Source organism: Dendropsophus ebraccatus, chromosome 2 (assembly GCF_027789765.1).
Source record: "Dendropsophus ebraccatus isolate aDenEbr1 chromosome 2, aDenEbr1.pat, whole genome shotgun sequence".
NCBI lineage: Eukaryota > Metazoa > Chordata > Amphibia > Anura > Hylidae > Dendropsophus > Dendropsophus ebraccatus.
Genome location: NC_091455.1, coordinates 6,630,708 through 6,653,570, shown reverse-complemented (window position 1 = coordinate 6,653,570; position 22,863 = coordinate 6,630,708). Strand labels below are relative to the sequence as shown.

The 22,863-nt window shown below is 42.5% G+C and overlaps 1 protein-coding gene across 1 annotated transcript in view; it reads left to right on the top strand.

Annotated features, from left to right (window-relative positions):
- The first annotated feature begins 6,620 nt into the window (after positions 1–6,620).
- LOC138784266 (lymphocyte antigen 6E-like) overlaps positions 6,621–22,863 on the top strand; it is a 28,647-nt gene continuing 12,404 nt past the window's right edge. The window contains exons 1-2 of the mRNA XM_069959780.1: positions 6,621–6,793; positions 11,314–11,375. The gene's annotated coding sequence lies outside the window, so the exon portion shown is untranslated. The remainder of the gene's footprint in view (positions 6,794–11,313; positions 11,376–22,863) is intronic.

Here is a 22,863-nt window from a genome sequence, read left to right as displayed (position 1 = left end):
CTGATACATTGTAACAAACCATCAGAATGAGGGAACGACTTGGGTTACCGCTACTGATGTGTTTAGCTAATGGAAAACACAATTGTGACAAACCCTCAGCTGTGAGCAGAACTGGCTCAGAATAGATATCCAGCCTTGTGTTGCTTCCGTGTGGAGCCCATGCTTTAAGGGTACATGTACACTACGGAATCGCAACAGAAAACCCATTGCGGATTCTGCAGCTCGCACCCGCTTGTGGACTCTGGGGGCCGCAGGCGTCTCCGTCCGTGCAACAGACTCCATTCTATGCATGGGCAGATTCTGCCGTCCGTCCAAAGGATGAACAGGGTCGAGGTTCAGCATCGTACAAACCCAAACCATCGGCATCTGACTCCCGCTGCCTTCCCGTTCTGTGGGGGAAGATAGAGACAGCCCGAGTACTGCCTGGACAACAGGGATACAGTCTAGGTAAGAGGCTGTATCCCAGTTCTCCAGGCGATACTCGGGCTGTCTCCACCTTCCCCCACAGAACGGGAAGGCAGCGAGAGTCAGATGTCAATCGTTCGGGTTCGTACAAACTTGAACCTCGGCCCTGTTCGATCATCTCTACCTAAGGGCAGGTTCACACTACGGAATTCCCGTGGATAAACTCTGTGGAATTCCATCGGCTGTCCGTGCGCCTTTCCACCGGCTCCATAGACACCATTCTATGGGCCGGCGTATTCCGTTATCTGCCAAAAGAAGAGACATGTCACTTCTTTCGGCGGATAGCGGAATACGCCGGCCCATAGAATGGTGTCTATGGAGCCGGTGGAAAGGCGCGCGGACAGCCGACCGAATTCCGTGGATATTATCCGAGAGAATTCCTCAGTATGAACCCACCCTAAGAGAGAAGACTTTTACATATTAGAGATGAGCGAATCAGTCAAAAATTTATTTCGCAAGGTTCACGATAATTCAGTCAGATTCATGAATATTCGTGAATCACCTGCAAACGGATCTCAATAAAACCGTTGTAGCTACAATAGTGGGACAATTAGACTGTTTTGTGACCCAAAAAATAAAAAAATTTAAAATTTTAAAAATTATCAACCAGCCTGTCAATCATTCAATTTCCCCCCTGGACAGCAGTGGACCAGGGTGGATCTATAAAGTTTCTAATAAACCATTTAACAAGTTCCAATCCCCCTTCAAGTAGCCGTTCACTTCCCCTTGTGCGACACACTTTGTATCCCTGCTAGTTTAAGTGGCACCAATGTAAGTGTCAATTTCAATTTATCTAATTACGATTTTTATTAAGTTAATTTAGTTAATTTGCAGCTCCCAGTAAGACCCAGTGGTCAGGTGGTATTGATGGTATTGTGGAAAAGATCCTATAAAGTTCCATGCTCGTAGGATCACAGGTGAAAGAGGGGAGGAGATCCGGCAATCAGAACAAGCTGTGAGCAGCAGGCCAGAACACTGGAACTAAATGGATAAAAGGTATCGTAGTCCTGGAAATTATTATAAAGTGCTTGATATTTCTTGGGGTGCTAGCTAGACGCGTTTCGGAAAGGCTCTTTCCCTCATCAGTAGCGAAATGGTTAGTAGTTCATCAACCGTATTTTATATAAAGATAAAATGTAAAAAATAAAAGCAGGCTTGGAAGTCAGGATTTGCTGTAGGGGTCTCTCATAAACCTTGGACTGGATCACAGTACTTCTCTTATATTAAGTCCTAAAAAACAGATGTATGAGCGCAAACTTGATATATAATATAATAAAAATAAATAAAAATACTATAATAACAATTTATATTATGGTAAAACAGAGATAAATTATGTATTGCATAGGATCACATAAAAACGCATGGAAAACGCATGACAGTGCGAATATGTCTCTGTGCAAAAAGAAACGCATGGAAAACGCATGACAGTGTGAATATGTCTCTATTTGTGCAAAAAAATAAATAAATAAATAAAATTATATATTAGTAAATTGAGTGAAGATCAGAGACATCATGGTGCTGATAAACAGCCGGACACACAATGTGTCAGATAAACACACAAACTTACAAAAAGCCAAAAATTTCCAAATCTAAGTTTAGACCGTGGGGGGCTAGAGTTTGGAATTCATAAATACTTCTAGATTCAAATTGAGACATTCTAGTAATATGATTGCCACCCCTCCAATTCTTCTTATCTGAAAATAGTGCAATAAAAACAAGACCTGAGGGGTCCTGATTATGGTATTTTTTAAAATGCAAAGACACAGAGTGATTCTCAAAACCTGATTTGATATTACGAAATTGTTATTATAGTATTTTCATTTATTTTATTGTATTATATATCAAGTTTGCGCTCATACATCTGTTTTTTAGGACTTAATATAAGAGAAGTACTGTGATCCAGTCCAAGGTTTATGAGAGACCCCTACAGCAAATCCTGACTTCCAAGCCTGCTTTTATTTTTTACATTTTATCTTTATATAAAATACGGTTGATGAACTACTAACCTTTTCGCTACTGATGAGGGAAAGAGCCTTTCCGAAACGCGTCTAGCTAGCACCCCAAGAAATATCAAGCACTTTATAATAATTTCCAGGACTACGATACCTTTTATCCATTTAGTTCCAGTGTTCTGGCCTGCTGCTCACAGCTTGTTCTGATTGCCGGATCTCCTCCCCTCTTTCACCTGTGATCCTACGAGCCGTGGCCACGGCACGCCGATGTGCATGTGCAAGTGAGATTCATTGGGAGCCTGACTGCTAGAGACCCCGCAGCACGTCCCGGAGCGCTCCGAGCATCAGTAACTTGCCCACAAACTATTACATTATCGCCAGCAAATTGCTTACGAACTGCTGCACCGAAGCGGTAAGATTACAAGATATACAGCAAGCATTACGGATACTGTGAGATATACGGACATAATAGACTTTCAGCTGTTGGTACATTGCCATGGACATCTCCTTATTGCCTATATAAGATCGGATGCAATATTTTTATTTTGTTTGTATATCTGTATTTATTTTATATCGATATCTATTTTTACACATGAGGTTTATGAATACAGATTTTAGATATTGTCAGAAGTAAATCAACATAGTATGCTCTCACTCTGAGGTTCTTTCTCCATTTCCTTATCTGTTTCTTTACAAGAATAAACATACCATATCTCAACTGAACAAAATAATAAAAATTAACAAAACATTATTAAGCAAACCCTAAGATAAGGGTAAAACCGGTCCACCCTACATTCATTTCTCGCCACTTTCAACCTATACAATCTATAGCTACAATATATCCCCAAAATGTGAACATGTGAAGGTTGGCAGATAGTGGGAGGAACATGGTGACAGCAATGCAGCAGGCAGGGATGACACAGGTTTTGTGCATGGGTCACATGCGGAACCTACTGATGCTTCTAAGAGCTTCTAAGGATGTAGCACATAATTAGCACACATTTCAGCCACTCCTATGTGGCACGTCAGAGCAATCGCCAGATCCAACACCATTGTGGACTTCAGGAACATCAGCTCATTTGCAATGTGCCAATGTGGTTTAACTCCATCCTCCACAAGTTGGATTGGCTGTACGAAAAGACCAATGGTCTACAAAATCCCCAAATCACAATCCACAGAGAAGTCATGTCATGATGGTAAGGGGAGCAAGACAACAAAGATAGTCGGGGTCAAAAGAGCCAAGAGTTAAGAAACCAGTCAGCCCAACACTCAAGTCTCCCTCCAGCAGCAGCTGAAATTACAGGTTGAGTCGTACTTGGAGTTACCCTTTCCCCTAAATATTTTTGACAATTTTTGACCCATTGCAGTTCTGGGCAGAGGAGGTGGACATCTATCCACAGCTGGCAGAGTTTGCCTTGACCCTGCTGTCCTGCCCAGCCAGCAGTGTGGCATCAGAGAGGGCGTTTAGTGTGGCAGCGGCCATTGGGAAATCCAACGAGAATAAGGCTGTTTTGCCCCATTGTGGAGAGGCTGACCTTTATCAAAGTGAACCAAGCCTAGATAGGACCGGATTTCACCACCCCTGTGTCTGATGTTAAAGGGGTACTCCAGCGGGGGGGGGGCATTTTTTTCCTGGGAACGGGGAGGAGGTGGCTGAGGGAAACAACGTCCACTCACCTCCCCGGTTCCAGTGGCGGGTCCCGCATCACGGCGCTCCAGACCCCGATTCCTGGCCGCTTCCTGGTGTCTGATGCGGGCCCGAGACGTGACGTCTCAGGTCCGCTCAGCCAGTCAGTGACGGAGGCAGGATCCATTTCAAGTACGCTCAGATCCCGCCTCTGTCACTGACTGGCTGAGCGGACCTGAGACCTGACACCAGGCAGCGGCCGGGAACTGGGGACCGGTGCACCGCAATGCGGGACCCGCCTCTGGAACCGGGGAGGTGAGTGGACGTCTTTTCCCTTAGCCACCTCCTCCCCACTCCCAGGAAAAAAATGCCCCCGCTGGAGTACCCTTTTAAGGACTGAAACATCAGCCAGCGGTCAGCCAACAGGCAAGTACCTGTGTCTCTCTAAGTAAAGTCCCCATAAAGAATGTGCCCATCATAAGTGTCAGGATAGGGACAGGGAGACACAAGGACAGGTGAGCCCTGAAGCTGGCACCCGCCCCAATGGCCCTACCTGCTTGCCCCAGATGCCCTAGGTGGCAAACGGACAACTGGACGGCAGTCCCTGTACTGCTAGGGTGCAACACGAAACAAAACAAGACAGACACACACAATAAGAGCAAGGTCAGAATTCCGGGTCAGCAACAGTCTAGCGACGAGGTACAAAAACGTGTCCAAGGTATAGTCAAAATACAAGCCAAAAGGTCCGGTAAACAGGAATATCTAAGTCAGGGAAAACGCAAGGTCAAGAAACACTAGGAGTACTAGGCTCTATCACAGGCAAGATACTCAGACAGGGGATTATACTTATGGGACCTGTAGTCCCAGCCCCCAAGGCGTGATTGGGGCTGAAGCTCCAGGTCCTGCCCAGATACTGACAGCTGACTAGTGAGTCAGCTATCAGTCCATGATTAGTGAACTCACTACACCTACTGTATGCTGAGGCTAGGTTCAGGGTACAAACACACACAGCAGATACGCAGCAGATTTGATACTGTGTTCAGTTATTTAGATCTAATCTGCTGCGTATCGCAGCAGTAAATACGCAGCGTATAAGCCGTGTGTGTTTGTACCCTCACACTGCGTTTTCAGCATCCGTTTAACGCATCCGTTTTTTTTTTCAAAAAACGCATGAAAAACGGATTGCAAAAAACGGATTCATTTGTGTGCATCCGTTTTTCCATTGACTTCCATTATAAAAAAAAACGGATCCGTTTTTTTTGGCGGACCAAAACGGACCAAAAAACGTTGCTGACCCTATTTTTCTGGACGTTAAAAAAAACGGATCCGTTAAACGGATGCTGAAAACGCAGTGTGAACCTAGTCTAATCTGTCAGGGAGTGAATACTGGCCACTACTACAACCATGAATAGCAGAGCAAAACCTGACATGCAGTCTGGCTGCTAAGGACGCCGAGCCAAACGCATAGCCCGAGTCCTAACAATAAGTCTTTATAAATATCAAGTAATGTTCCCCTTTACTCGCCCAATAATATAATAATCCGCTAGGAAATACACATAGTCAATTTTCACACATTTATAGAACCCCATCTTCACATTTACTGCCCATGGTGTAGACCACTTAAACCATTTCCAACCCCGGCAGATATTATCCCCAGCAGCTCGATGCCTTCACAAGGTGCAGCATGTAACCCATAGCCCAAACACAGTGCACCATGTAACCTGTACCCCAAACACAGTGCACCATGCAACCCGTACCCCAAACACAGTGCACAATGCAACCTGTACCCCAAACACAGTGCACCATGTAACCCGTACCCCAAACACAGTGCACCATGCAACCTGTACCCCAAACACAGTGCACCATGCAACCTGTACCCCAAACACAGTGCACCATGCAACCTGTACCCCAAACACAGTGCACCATGTAACCTGTACCCCAAACACAGTGCACCATGCAACCTGTACCCCAAACACAGTGCACCATGCAACCTGTACCCCAAACACAGTGCACCATGTAACCCGTACCCCAAACACAGTGCACCATGTAACCCGTACCCCAAACACAGTGCACCATGCAACCAGTACCCCAAACACAGTGCACCATGCAACCAGTACCCCAAACACAGTGCACCATGCAACCAGTACCCCAAACACAGTGCACCATGCAACCAGTACCCCAAACACAGGGTTACCAGGCACCAATCCCCATGACTGTGCTTCTCAGAGAGGACATTTCCCTTCTTGTTACCATAGCTGTGGGCAGGGCCGCCATTAGGGCAGTACTAGCAGTACTGGTGTATGGGGCCCGGCCTATGGAGGGGCCCGTGCTGCCTCCCACACACTTAAGTTTGTGAAAAGCCTGGTTTACACAGAGTGCAGGGGGAGGGGACAGCTCCCGCTGATGCAAGGGGCCCCCTCTACTTAACTCAAACCATGGGGCCCCCCTCCTCCCTGCACTCTGTGGACCGGGCTGCAGAACTCCCCCTCCCCCACGGACCGGGCTCCGTCCTCAGCAGCTCCCTGGCTCTGACACAGTGACTTCCGGCCTGTGTGGTCTCCCAGGAGACAGGAAGATGCAGGGCCCAGGGGCCCCCTCTCCTCTCTCCTGCCTCCCTCTCCCTCTCAGCTGTGACGTCTTTTCCCTCCTGTATACAGCTCTGCAGTCGGGTGCAGAGGGGGAGGGGCTGCAGACTGGGCTGGGAGCAGAGACTTCACTAGTGACCCCCCTGGAGCGTCCTGCATAGAAAGTAAGTGTGTGTGTGTGTGTGTGTGTGTGTGTGTGTGTGTGTGTGTGACCATATATCTGTGTAATCTGCATGTGTGTGCTTCTGTATCCATGTTTGTCTGTGTGCTGGTAGAGGTATATATGTAATCTGCATGTGTGCATCTGACACTATGTGTGTGTGTCTGTATCTATGCTATGTGTCTGTGTATATAGGTATATATGGGATCTGCATGTGTGTGTCTGTATCTATGCTATGTGTCTGTGTATATAGGTATATATGGGATCTGCATGTGTGTGTCTGTATCTATGCTGTGTGTCTGTGTATATAGGTATGTATGGGATCTGCATGTGTGTGTCTGTATCTATGCTGTGTGTCTGTGTATATAGGTGTATATATATATGGGATCTGCATGTGTGTGTCTGTATCTATGCTATGTGTCTGTGTATATAGGTATATATGGGATCTGCATGTGTGTGTCTGTATCTATGCTATGTGTCTGTGTATATAGGTATATATGGGATCTGCATGTGTGTGTCTGTATCTATGCTATGTGTCTGTGTATATAGGTATATATGGGATCTGCATGTGTGTGTCTGTATCTATGCTATGTGTCTGTGTATATAGGTATATATGGGATCTGCATGTGTGCATCTGACACTATGTGTGTGTGTCTGTATCTATGCTATGTGTCTGTGTATATAGGTATATATGGGATCTGCATGTGTGTGTCTGTATCTATGCTATGTGTCTGTGTATATAGGTATATATGGGATCTGCATGTGTGTGTCTGTATCTATGCTATGTGTCTGTGTATATAGGTATATATGGGATCTGCATGTGTGTGTCTGTATCTATGCTATGTGTCTGTGTATATAGGTATATATGGGATCTGCATGTGTGCATCTGACACTATGTGTGTGTGTCTGTATCTATGCTATGTGTCTGTGTATATAGGTATATATGGGATCTGCATGTGTGTGTCTGTATCTATGCTATGTGTCTGTGTATATAGGTATATATGGGATCTGCATGTGTGTGTCTGTATCTATGCTGTGTGTCTGTGTAGAGGTATATATGGGATCTGCATGTGTGTGTCTGTATCTATGCTGTGTGTCTGTGTAGAGGTATATATGGGATCTGCATGTGTGTGTCTGTATCTATGCTGTGTGTCTGTGTAGAGGTATATATGGGATCTGCATGTGTGTGTCTGCATCTATGCTATGTGTCTGTGTAGAGGTATATATGGGATCTGCATGTGTGTGTCTGTATCTATGCTGTGTGTCTGTGTAGAGGTATATATGGGATCTGCATGTGTGTATCTGCATCTATGCTGTGTGTCTGTGTAGAGGTATATATGGGATCTGCATGTGTGTGTCTGTATCTATGCTGTGTGTCTGTGTAGAGGTATATATGGGATCTGCATGTGTGTGTCTGTATCTATGCTGTGTGTCTGTGTAGAGGTATATATGGGATCTGCATGTGTGTGTCTGTATCTATGCTGTGTGTCTGTGTATATAGGTATATATGGAATCTGCATGTGTTTGTATCCGTGTAGTTTCTCTATGTTGGCATATTTGTGTATCCTGTAATCTGCCTATCTGTGTGTGTATACATGTATTGGGGATCTATATATGTAATCTTCCTGGGTTTGTATCTATGTGATGTGTTTGAGCATACTTGTGTATAGGGCTGGGCGATTAATTCGCTCAGAATGTTAGAATCGTTTTGATTTTTTGTGAAAATCATAAATTCGATTTTCACAAAAAATCATTGAGGGCGGGACGGTGAGCGGCCGAGCAGCGAGAGAAGAGGGGCGGGTGGCCGAGCAGTCCAGAGATGGGCAGTGTGGGGCCGGCGGGCGCTGCCGTGAATGGGGTGGAGGCCATGGCAGGTGGATGAGGTCAGGAGATCCAAAGAGGACTGAGAGCAGGGCGCCCTCTGCCGCCTGACACCCCGCTGTCCCCGCACACTGACTGACTTCCCGCGCTTTTATTATAGCGGGGACGGGATTACTTATCTCTTCCTGCTCTGATAGAGGAGAATGGCCGCCAGAAGTGCTGGGGAAGTGTCACCACACCAGCTCACACGTGACTGGCCAGCTACTGCCAAACTACAGCTCCCAGCATGCCCTGACAGCCTGTGTATAACTATTACTGCCAGCATGCCCTGACAGCCTGTGTATAACTACTACTACCAGCATGCCCTGACAGCCTATGTATAACTACTACCCTCAGCATGCCCTGACAGCCTGTGTATAACTACTACCCCCAGCATGCCCTGACAGCCTGTGTATAACTACTCCCAACATGCCCTGAAAGCCTGTGTATAATACTCCCAAAATGCCCTGACAGCCTATGTATAACTACTACCCCCAGCATGCCCTGACAGCCTGTGCATAACTACTACCCCCAGCATGCACTGACAGCCTGTGTATACTACCCCCAGCATGCCCTGGCAGCCTGTGTATACTACCCCCAGCATGCCCTGACAGCCTGTGTATAACTATTACTGCCAGCATGCCCTGACAGCCTATGTATAACTACTACCCCCAGCATGCCCTGACAGCCTGTGTATAACTACCCCCAGCATGCCCTGACAGCCTATGTATAACTACTACCCCCAGCATGCCCTGACAGCCTGTGTATACTACCCCCAGCATGCCCTGACATCCTATGTATAACTACTACCCCCAGCATGCCCTGACAGCCTGTGTATAACTACTCCCAGCATGCCCTGACAGCCTGTGTATAATACCCCCAGCATGCCCTGACAGCCTGTGTATAATACCCCCAGCATGCCCTGACAGCCTGTGTATAATACCCCCAGCATGCCCTGACAGCCTGTGTATAACTACTACCCCCAGCATACCCTGACAGCCTGTGTATAATACCCCCAGCATGCCCTGACAGCCTGTGTATAATACCCCCAGCATACCCTGACAGCCTGTGTATAATACCCCCAGCATGCCCTGACAGCCTGTGTATAATACCCCCAGCATGCCCTGACAGCCTGTGTATAATACCCCCAGCATGCCCTGACAGCCTGTGTATAATACCCCCAGCATACCCTGACAGCCTGTGTATAATACCCCCAGCATACCCTGACAGCCTGTGTATAACTACCCCCAGCATGCCCTGACAGCCTGTGTATAACTACCCCCAGCATGCCCTGACAGCCTGTGTATAATACCCCCAGCATGCCCTGACAGCCTGTGTATACTACCCCCAGCATGCCCTGACAGCCTGTGTATAATACCCCCAGCATGCCCTGACAGCCTGTGTATACTACCCCCAGCATGTCCTGACAGCCTGTGTATACTACCCCCAGCATGCCCTGACAGCCTGTGTATAATACCCCCAGCATGCCCTGACAGCCTGTGTATAATACCCCCAGCATGCCCTGACAGCCTGTGTATAATACCCCCAGCATGCCCTGACAGCCTGTGTATAATACCCCCAGCATGCCCTGACAGCCTGTGTATACTACCCCCAGCATACCCTGACAGCCTGTGTATAATACCCCCAGCATGCCCTGACAGCCTGTGTATACTACCCCCAGCATACCCTGACAGCCTGTGTATAATACCCCCAGCATGCCCTGACAGCCTGTGTATACTACCCCCAGCATGCCCTGACAGCCTGTGTATACTACCCCCAGCATACCCTGACAGCCTGTCAGTCACCCCCAGTTCCCCTAGGTCACCCCCAGTCTTCCCCAGTCACAGGGGGATCGAGAATCGTCCAAATTAAAAATAAAATTGAGATTTTATTTTTTGGCCATATCGCCCCGCCCTACTTGTGTATATCTGCCAATTTGTACATTATGGGTTTGCACATCTATTATATATTTATGTCGTGTGTATTTCTGTGTGGTAGTACAATATATGTCCTGTGTGTAGTGTGTGGATATGTAGCACATGTATATACATTGATGGATTATACTGTAATATGGGTGGTATAGGGGGCAATCCAGGACTCTCAGGGGGCCCATAGCTGCTCACACTCTCCATATTGTGTTGCAGCCCCCACTCTACATGCCCCAGATTCCCAGACAGTCGCTGTATTCCAGTGGCAGGTGACTTCACACGTACAGTATTTCAACTTCCGCAGCAAAATCCGCTGCAATACTGTCATTTCCTATGAATCTACATTCTTGCAGCAGATTTTTCATTCCCTGTGACAATGTAGCCCCTGCCACTTAATCCACCAGCTGCCGGGCTAATATGTCACCTGGCTGCGCTCCCATCTGCTTCTCTGGGTCCTTGGCTTCCTGCTCAGCCACTGTGCGATGTCCCGCCGCTGCCACTGATTGGACGTCAGGGAGCCAGGAGCCAGAGAAGCAGGCAGGAGTGCGGCAGTGGTGGGTTAAGTGAGCAGGGGCTACATTTCCGCAGCGAATTATCTAAAGCCATAGGAATAACACTACAGAGCATCACAACTGTGGAACGCACAGTGTGAAATCCCCTGTGATACTGTATATATGAAATTTGTATAAGTGTAGGATGCTGGAAAAGTGCAAAGCCTAAGATTTTTGTCTGGCAGATTCTGCAGAGATAGAAAGAGAGAAGGAAAGTGAACGACTCCAAACGAAGAAGACGTCACCTGTGAGTCACTGGATGTAGCTACACTGTAGTGACTATATGGGTCTAATGTTGGTCTTTATATTGTGTTTTGTATAATAAGCAGTATGATAGTGCTATCCAGTCATTTGGGTGTGGGAATTTGTGGTCATGGTGTTGCTGTAGGATTTTCTGGTCATTTTATTCAGTATTGATATATGGCAGCATTATTCAGTCAATTGGGGTGATCGTATATGAATATATGATGTGTCAGTATTATTTGTGGAAAAATGACACTTTCAGCCATTCTTGCATAAACCAATAGTTATTTTTAAGGCTGAAAACATGGCCTAACTGACTTGTAATTTAGCACATATTATGGTCTTTAAATAGCCAAACGTATGTCCTGAGTTTACGTTTTTTTGGATTATTGCATTTGGTAATGTGGGGGCCCAGACAAGTTGGCAGTATGGGGCCCTGGAATTCCTGATGGCGGCCCTGGCTGTGGGGTTTTTAGTCACTTGCACTTGTGACAAGGAATAGTAGCATTCCTATCCTATGATTACGGACACACATGGTGAGGGGCTGATCACTGTTCTCGGGGTTTTTACGATATCAGGATGCTAGTCAAATCTCCCACAATGGTTCACGATAGGGTACTTATTGTGTGAGGTTTTAACGGCTCTTGTGGTTTGGTGTACGGCTATAGGAAGGGTTTGTGATGGGGTATATACCACAGGGGATGATGTCCTCTAACTGTGATACAACTATCTTCTAAAGCTACTAGCAGCAGCCATCTAATGCACACAGGGAGCTGCAATTTCCAGTTAGGATTAACAGTCCCAGGAACCTCTGTTCCACTTGGACCACCTTGTGTGTCACCTCGGCTGCTAATACTGGCCATACCCTGACGGGCCAGACTTTTTAGCACGCCTTGATTTTTTTTTAAGATGGAGAGGGAGAAAAATAAATTATTTATATCGGGGAAAGTGCCACTACTGGTTGAAGGGGGGGGGGGGGATCACTGAGTTACTGGGAATGAAAGGGATTGAATACTTTATTGTACAGGGGTTTGATGGGGATTTGAATGTTTTGTTATATTTTTGTCACATATGTTTTATAGTACAGTAAAAATTTACATGATCCACTAATCCGACTAAGTAGGAACTCCACGGAGCAGGAACACTGGGTTAACTTCACCTAGAGCACCCACAGACTGGTTTGTATTCAAACTGCTGGTTTACAGCCCCACAGACTGGTTTGTATGCGCATTGCAGGCTTTACAACCCCCCCCCCCGACTGGTTTCAATGGACACTTACCACTCCTCCCACACACTGGGATAATTTGACCCACAGACACCTACCCACAATGGACTCCCCTCTCTCTCTCTCTCTATTTCTCTCCCTGCCTTGCCCCGAATGCCTGCTGCGATCCTTCTGTCACACTGCCAAATGGCCTCCTCCTGGCAGTGGATCACATTATATACACGGTGGGGGGGGGGGAAGGTGCTGACATCACAGTGAGGTTTGCAGGTGATTGGACGGCCACAAGGCATTATGGATAATCCTTGTTCCCGCCAAGTCACAGTACTTTAACTATGCAAAAATACTGCAGAAACACCATCACGTGTTTCTTAACATCAGTGAGCTAGCCAGACCTTCCTCCAGGAAGGAACATACCTCAGCAGGGTATCCATCCACAGACAGCTGTTTCAGGGTATTTGCTATGTGGATTTGCTGCTGCTCTGGACAGTTCCTGACATGGACAGAGGTGGCAGCAGAGAGCACTGTGTCAGACTGGAAAAAATACACCACTTCCTGCCAAAATTGTACTAAACAAAAATAATTCTCAAAACATTATTCCCCACGCAGAAGAGGAAAAACTCTCTGTGGAGGAAACTTCTATGGAACCATGGCTGAAGGATTGCCTTGAGCTTAAAGAGTTAATGCCAAACTTTAATCAAATGAACATGAAATTGATATTGTCATCGCATATCAAGTACTTTAAACAAACAAACAAGATAAACACTAATATAGAATCACTTGTAAAGATTAAAAAAGGGGGTGGGAGTGGGAGGGAAATGTTTTTCTATAGGTTCTTCAGTATTACAACATCCTTGAGGAATTCCAAGGCTCAGCCTGTTCACCACCATGAGGTTTACCATCCTCTCTGAGTTAGGTCGTCCATAACATGCCTGCAACTTCCACTTGACTCCTGAGCCGCCACAGAGAAGCCATTAAAAACCTTTAAAAGACCCGATCGCCACCAAACCTGACCCTAGGGCCATGTTCACACAATGTACTTTTTTTTTTTAAAAGAACGGTCACTGTTTTCAATTAAATCAATGCAATTCCGCCTGTTTCATGTGCACGCCACAACGACTGTTGTTCAGTGCGGCCATGCAAAATAATGATCATGTTAATTAATAACGGCCGATGTTCCACGATCAGCGGCTGTTATTAGTTCTCCATGCTCCCACGGTTACCAGGTAATCATCCCTGGTGTGTATGGAAATCTATGCTGAATGGATTTCCATACACCTCGAATGGGCAGTATGGAAATAAATGTTCCTGCGGCTTTTAGAGCTCTGACGACCGCAGGAACATGCAAACAACGGCCAGTGTTCAGTCAGTATAACAATGGCTGTTGTTATAATGTGTGTGAACATAGCCTTATACCGAGAGATGCAATAACCACAAACAATGTGAATATGCAAAGGAAACACCTACACCAGTCAGGGTCTAGAGTCTCCACAATACAAGTATATATTATGTGGCTGATGACAGTAACCAACGTGACACAGATAAACAGAGCATAGTCATGGACTAACCACAACACACAGTATGCAATATTGTTGGACCTGATAACAATTGTAATATGTACTATTCAGTCATTTAAAAACACAATTATAATAAAATAAGATAAAATAAACCGATAGAAAACACATAAATCCAAGCCGTTGTTGGTAAAATTAGAACCGATGTTGGCACGCCCGGATTAAAGGGCATCCGGGGCATGTGCCTAGGGGCCTCCACCACTGGGGGGCCCCCACCAGCCTGAACCCGGAAGCAGGGTTCCGGGTTAAGGCTGATGAATTTACAGCATCCCCCAGCGGAGCCCAACCGGTGAGGGGTGCGTGGGGGCCATGGGGCTGGTGGTCAGGTTGGGGAATTAGTGATGCAACGGCACCCGCATCCAGGTCCCTGGCGGAGCGGTGTTCTCCTGCAGGTAGAGCACGATGAAATGACATCATTGCACGGCCCGCAGGAGAAGACCGCTCCGCCAGGGATTGCAGGAAGATGAAGAGGCTGGGCAGCGTTGGAACGGAGGACAGGTGAGGTTTATTATTTTTTACTTTGCACAGGCCGGGCCATTTATTTGGGGGTCTCCTATGGGCATCCTGGGGGGGTAACTACAATACTATGGGCATCCTGGAGGGGGGGGGTGACTGCAACACTAGGGGAGAGGTACATGCTAAGTCCCCAACAGTAAGCAGCCATCTGTATAGATTTCTGAATATTTTTTTTTATTTTTATTTTTTTATTTTTCTTGAGGGGGGGGGGGGGGGGGGGGGGGGGAATGGGGGCCCCCTCACAAAATTGTCGCCCGGGGCCTCCACCAACCTTAATCCGGCCCTGGATGTTGGTGTATAATAACCAGTAGCTGCTCCAGCAGGGCCCCAGCATAGCTTTCCGCATTGTATTAGTAATCTGTTACTGAATATACCGACAGGATTTATTATAAGTTGTTATATAGCCCTATGAAGGGAGGCACCGTGAATGACATTGCGGCAGAGGGGGTGACAGGTGTGCACAGTACAGAGGTGCCTTGGATTACAAGCATACTTCATTTCAGGTAAAACAAATATCTAGAATCAGCTGGATATGTGATATATAAGTTACTGTACAGTATAGCAATCAGCATGTGGTGTATAATATATAGTAACTGTATAACCCTGATAACCCAGCAGCTGGATATGTGATATATAAGTTACTGTACAGTATAGCAATCAGCATGTGGTGTATAATATATAGTCACTGTATAACCCTGATAACATAGCAGCTGGATATGTGATATATAAGTTACTGTACAGTACAGCAGCATGTGGTATATAATGTATAGTAACTGTATAACACTGATAGCACAGCAGCTGGATATGTGATATATAAGTTACTGTAAAGTATATCAGCATGTGGTATATAATATATAGTAACTGTATAACCCTGATAACCCAGCAGCTGGATATGTGATATATAAGTTACTGTACAGTATAGCAGCATGTGGTATATAATGTATAGTAACTGTATAACCCTGATAACACAGCAGCTGGATATGTGATATATAAGTTACTGTTCAGTATAGCAATCAGCATGTGGTATATAATGTATAGTAACTGTATAACCCTGATAACACAGCAGCTGGATATGTGATATATAAGTTACTGTACAGTATAGCAATCAGCATGTGGTGTATAATATATAGTCACTGTATAACCCTGATAACACAGCAGCTGGATGTGATATATAAGTTACTGTACAGTATAGCAGCATGTGGTATATAATGTATAGTAACTGTATAACCCTGATAACACAGCAGCTAGATATGTGATATATAAATTACTGTACAGTATAGCAATCAGCATGTGGTATATAATGTATAGTAACTGTATAATCCTGATAACACAGCAGCTGGATATGTGATATATAAGTTACTGTACAGTATAGCAGCATGTGGTGTATAATGTATAGTAACTGTATAACCCTGATAACACAGCAGCTGGATATGTGATATATAAGTTACTGTACAGTATAGCAGCATGTGGTGTATAATGTATAGTAACTGCATAACCCTGATAACACAGCAGCTGGATATGTGATATATAAGTTACTGTACAGTATAGCAATCATCATGTGGTGTACAATGTATAGTAACTGTATAACCCTGATAACACAGCAGCTGGATATGTGATATTATACGTTACTGTACAGTACAGCAGCATGTGGTATATAATGTATAGTAACTGTATAACCCTGATAACCCAGCAGCTGGATATGTGATATATAAGTTACTGTACTGTATAGCAGCATGTGGTGTATAATGTATAGTAACTGTATAACCCTGATAACACAGCAGCTGGATATGTGATATATAAGTTACTGTACAGTATAGCAGCATGTGGTGTATAATGTATAGTAACTGTATAACCCTGATAACACAACAGCTGGATATGTGATATATAAGTTACTGTACAGTATAGCAGTATGTGGAGTATAATGTATAGTAACTGTATTATTCCTGATAACACAGTAGCTGGATATGTGATATATAAGTTACTGTACAGTATAGCAATCAGCATGTGGTATATAATAAATAGTAACTGTATAACCCTGATAACCCAGCAGCTGGATATGTGATATATAAGTTACTGTACAGTATAGCAGCATGTGGTGTATAATGTATAGTAACTGTATAACCCTGATAACACAGCAGCTGGATATGTGATATATAAGTTACTGTACAGTATAGCAGCATGTGGTATATAATGTATAGTTACTGTATAACCCTGATAACAAAGCAGCTGGATATGTGATATATAAGTTACTGTACAGTATAGCAACATGTGGTATATAATGTATAGTAACTGCACAACCCTGATAACACAGCAGCAGCTGGATATGTGATATATAAGTTACTGTACAGTATAGCAGCATGTGGTATATAATGTAGAGTAACTGTATAACCCTGATAACACAGCAGCAGCTGGATATGTGATATATAAGTTACTGTACAGTATAGCAGCATGTGGTATATAATGTATAGTAACTGTATAACCCTGATAACACAGCAGCTGGATATGTGATATATAAGTTACTGTAAAGTATATCAGCATGTGGTATATATTGTATAGTAACTGTATAACCATGATAACACAGTAGCTGGATATGTGATATATAAGTTACTGTACAGTATAGCAGCATGTGGTATATATTGTATAGTAACTGTATAACCCAGATAACACAGCAGCTGGATATGTGATATATAAGTTACTGCACAGTATAGCAGCATGTGGGGTATAATGTATAGTAACTGTATAACCCTGATAACACAGCAGCTGGATATGTGATATATAAGTTACTGTACAGTATAGAAATCAGCATGTGGGGTATAATGTAAAGTAACTGTATATTCCTGATTACACAGCAGCTGGATATGTGATATATAAGTTACTGTACAGTATAGCAGCATGTGGGGTATAATGTAAAGTAACTGTATATTCCTGATTACACAGCAGCTGGATATGTGATATATAAGTTACTGTACAGTATAGCAGCATGTGGTATATAATGTATAGTAACTGTATAACCCTGATGACACAGCAGTAGGATATGTGATATATAAGTTACTGTACAGTATAGCAGCATGTGGTGTATAATGTATAGTAACTGCATAACCCTGATGACACAGCAGCTGGATATGTGATATATAAGTTACTGTACAGTATAGCAGCATGTGGTGTATAATGTATAGTAACTGTATAACCCTGATAACACAACAGCTGGATATGTGATATATAAGTTACTGTACAGTATAGCAGCATGTGGTGTATAATGTATAGTAACTGTATAACCCTGATAACAAAGCAGCTGGATATGTGATATATAAGTTACTGTACAGTATAGCAACATGTGGTATATAATGTATAGTAACTGCACAACCCTGATAACACAGCAGCAGCTGGATATGTGATATATAAGTTACTGTACAGTATAGCAGCATGTGGTATATAATGTAGAGTAACTGTATAACCCTGATAACACAGCAGCAGCTGGATATGTGATATATATAAGTTACTGTAAAGTATATCAGCATGTGGTATATATTGTATAGTAACTGTATAACCATGATAACACAGTAGCTGGATATGTGATATATAAGTTACTGTACAGTATAGCAGCATGTGGTATATATTGTATAGTAACTGTATAACCCTGATAACACAGCAGCTGGATATGTGATATATAAGTTACTGCACAGTATAGCAGCATGTGGGGTATAATGTATAGTAACTGTATAACCCTGATAACACAGCAGCTGGATATGTGATATATAAGTTACTGTACAGTATAGCAGTATGTGGAGTATAATGTATAGTAACTGTATTAATCCTGATAACACAGTAGCTGGATATGTGATATATAAGTTACTGTACAGTATAGCAATCAGCATGTGGTATATAATAAACAGTAACTGTATAACCCTGATAACCCAGCAGCTGGATATGTGATATATAAGTTACTGTACAGTATAGCAGCATGTGGTGTATAATGTATAGTAACTGTATAACCCTGATAACACAGCAGCTGGATATGTGATATATAAGTTACTGTACAGTATAGCAGCATGTGGTATATAATGTATAGTTACTGTATAACCCTGATAACAAAGCAGCTGGATATGTGATATATAAGTTACTGTACAGTATAGCAACATGTGGTATATAATGTATAGTAACTGCACAACCCTGATAACACAGCAGCAGCTGGATATGTGATATATAAGTTACTGTACAGTATAGCAGCATGTGGTATATAATGTAGAGTAACTGTATAACCCTGATAACACAGCAGCAGCTGGATATGTGATATATAAGTTACTGTACAGTATAGCAGCATGTGGTATATAATGTATAGTAACTGTATAACCCTGATAACACAGCAGCTAGATATGTGATATATAAGTTACTGTAAAGTATATCAGCATGTGGTATATATTGTATAGTAACTGTATAACCATGATAACACAGTAGCTGGATATGTGATATATAAGTTACTGTACAGTATAGCAGCATGTGGTATATATTGTATAGTAACTGTATAACCCTGATAACACAGCAGCTGGATATGTGATATATAAGTTACTGCACAGTATAGCAGCATGTGGGGTATAATGTATAGTAACTGTATAACCCTGATAACACAGCAGCTGGATATGTGATATATAAGTTACTGTACAGTATAGAAATCAGCATGTGGGGTATAATGTAAAGTAAGTGTATATTCCTGATAACACAGCAGCTGGATATGTGATATATAAGTTACTGTACAGTATAACAGCATGTGGTATATAATGTATAGTAACTGTATAACCCTGATAACACAGCAGCTGGATATGTGATATATAAGTTACTGTACAGTATAGAAATCAGCATGTGGGGTATAATGTAAAGTAACTGTATATTCCTGATTACACAGCAGCTGGATATGTGATATATAAGTTACTGTACAGTATAGCAGCATGTGGTATATAATGTATAGTAACTGTATAACCCTGATAACACAGCAGCAGCTGGATATGTGATATATATAAGTTACTGTAAAGTATATCAGCATGTGGTATATATTGTATAGTAACTGTATAACCATGATAACACAGTAGCTGGATATGTGATATATAAGTTACTGTACAGTATAGCAGCATGTGGTATATATTGTATAGTAACTGTATAACCCTGATAACACAGCAGCTGGATATGTGATATATAAGTTACTGCACAGTATAGCAGCATGTGGGGTATAATGTATAGTAACTGTATAACCCTGATAACACAGCAGCTGGATATGTGATATATAAGTTACTGTACAGTATAGAAATCAGCATGTGGGGTATAATGTAAAGTAACTGTATATTCCTGATTACACAGCAGCTGGATATGTGATATATAAGTTACTGTACAGTATAGCAGCATGTGCTATATAATGTATAGTAACTGTATAACCCTGATAACACAGCAGCAGCTAGATATGTGATATATAAGTTACTGTACAGTATAGCAGCATGTGGTGTATAATGTATAGTAACTGCATAACCCTGATGACACAGCAGCTGGATATGTGATATATAAGTTACTGTACAGTATAGCAGCATGTGGTGTATAATGTATAGTAACTGTATAACCCTGATAACACAGCAGCAGCTGGATATTTGATGTATAAGTTACTGTACAGTATAGCAATCAGCATGTGGTATATAATGTATAGTAACTGTATAACCCTGATAACACAACAGCTGGATATGGGATATATAAGTTACTGTACAGTATAGCAGCATGTGGTATATATTGTATAGTAACTGTATAACCCTGATAACACAGCAGCTGGATATGTGATATATAAGTTACTGTACAGTATAGAAATCAGCATGTGGGGTATAATGTAAAGTAACTGTATATTCCTGATTACACAGCAGCTGGATATGTGATATATAAGTTACTGTACAGTATAGCAGCATGTGCTATATAATGTATAGTAACTGTATAACCCTGATAACACAGCAGCAGCTGGATATGTGATATATAAGTTACTGTACAGTATAGCAGCATGTGGTGTATAATGTATAGTAACTGCATAACCCTGATGACACAGCAGCTGGATATGTGATATATAAGTTACTGTACAGTATAGCAGCATGTGGTGTATAATGTATAGTAACTGTATAACCCTGATAACACAGCAGCAGCTGGATATTTGATGTATAAGTTACTGTACAGTATAGCAATCAGCATGTGGTATATAATGTATAGTAACTGTATAACCCTGATAACACAGCAGCTGGATATGGGATATATAAGTTACTGTACAGTATAGCAGCATGTGGTGTATAAGGTATAGTAACTGTATAACCCTGATAACACAGCAGCTGGATATGTGATATATAAGTTACTGTACAGTATAGCAGCATGTGGTATATAATGTATAGTAACTGTATAACCCTGAAAACACTGCAGCTGGATATGTGATATATAAGTTACTGTACAGTATAGCAGCATGTGGTATATAATGTATAGTAACTGTATAACCCTGATAACACTGCAGCTGGATATGTGATATATAAGTTACTGTACAGTATAGCAGCATGTGGTATATAATGTATAGTAACTGTATAACCCTGATAACACAGCAGATGGATATGTGATATATAAGTTACTGTACAGTATAGCAGCATGTGATGTATAATGTATAGTAACTGTATAACCTTGATAACACTGCAGCAGCTGGATATGTGATATATAAGTTACTGTACAGTATAGCAGCATGTGGTAAATATTGTATAGTAACTGTATAATCCTGATAACACAGCAGCTGGATATGTGATATATAAGTTACTGTACAGTATAGCAGCATTTGGTATATATTGTATAGTAACTGTATAACCCTGATAACACAGCAGCTGGATATGTGATATATAAGTTACTGTACAGTATAGCAGCATGTGGTGTATAATGTATAGTAACTGTATAACCCTGGTAACACAGCAGCAGCTGGATATGTGATATATAAGTTACTGTACAGTATAGCAGCATGTGGTATATATTGTATAGTAACTGTATAACCCTGATAACACAGCAGCTGGATATGTGATATATAAGTTACTGTACAGTATAGCAGCATGTGGTATATATTGTATAGTAACTGTATAACCCTGATAACACAGCAGCTGGATATGTGATATATAAGTTACTGTACAGTATAGCAGCATGTGGGGTATAATGTATAGTAACTGTATAACCCTGATAACACAGCAGATGGATATGTGATATATAAGTTACTGTACAGTATAGCAGCATGTGATGTATAATGTATAGTAACTGTATAACCTTGATAACACTGCAGCAGCTGGATATGTGATATATAAGTTACTGTACAGTATAGCAGCATGTGGTATATATTGTATAGTAACTGTATAACCCTGATAACACAGCAGCTGGATATGTGATATATGAGTTACTGTACAGTATAGCAGCATTTGGTATATATTGTATAGTAACTGTATAACCCTGATAACACAGCAGCTGGATATGTGATATATAAGTTACTGTACAGTATAGCAGCATGTGGTGTATAATGTATAGTAACTGTATAACCCTGGTAACACAGCAGCAGCTGGATATGTGATATATAAGTTACTGTACAGTATAGCAGCATGTGGTATATATTGTATAGTAACTGTATAACCCTGATAACACAGCAGCTGGATATGTGATATATAAGTTACTGTACAGTATAGCAGCATGTGGTATATAATGTATAGTAACTGTATAACCCTGATAACACTGCAGCTGGATATGTGATATATAAGTTACTGTACAGTATAGCAGCATGTGGTATATAATGTATAGTAACTGTATAACCCTGATAACACAGCAGATGGATATGTGATATATAAGTTACTGTACAGTATAGCAGCATGTGGTGTATAATGTATAGTAACTGTATAACCCTGGTAACACAGCAGCAGCTGGATATGTGATATATAAGTTACTGTACAGTATAGCAGCATGTGGTATATATTGTATAGTAACTGTATAACCCTGATAACACAGCAGCTGGATATGTGATATATAAGTTACTGTACAGTATAGCAGCATGTGGTATATATTGTATAGTAACTGTATAACCCTGATAACACAGCAGCTGGATATGTGATATATAAGTTACTGTACAGTATAGCAGCATGTGGGGTATAATGTATAGT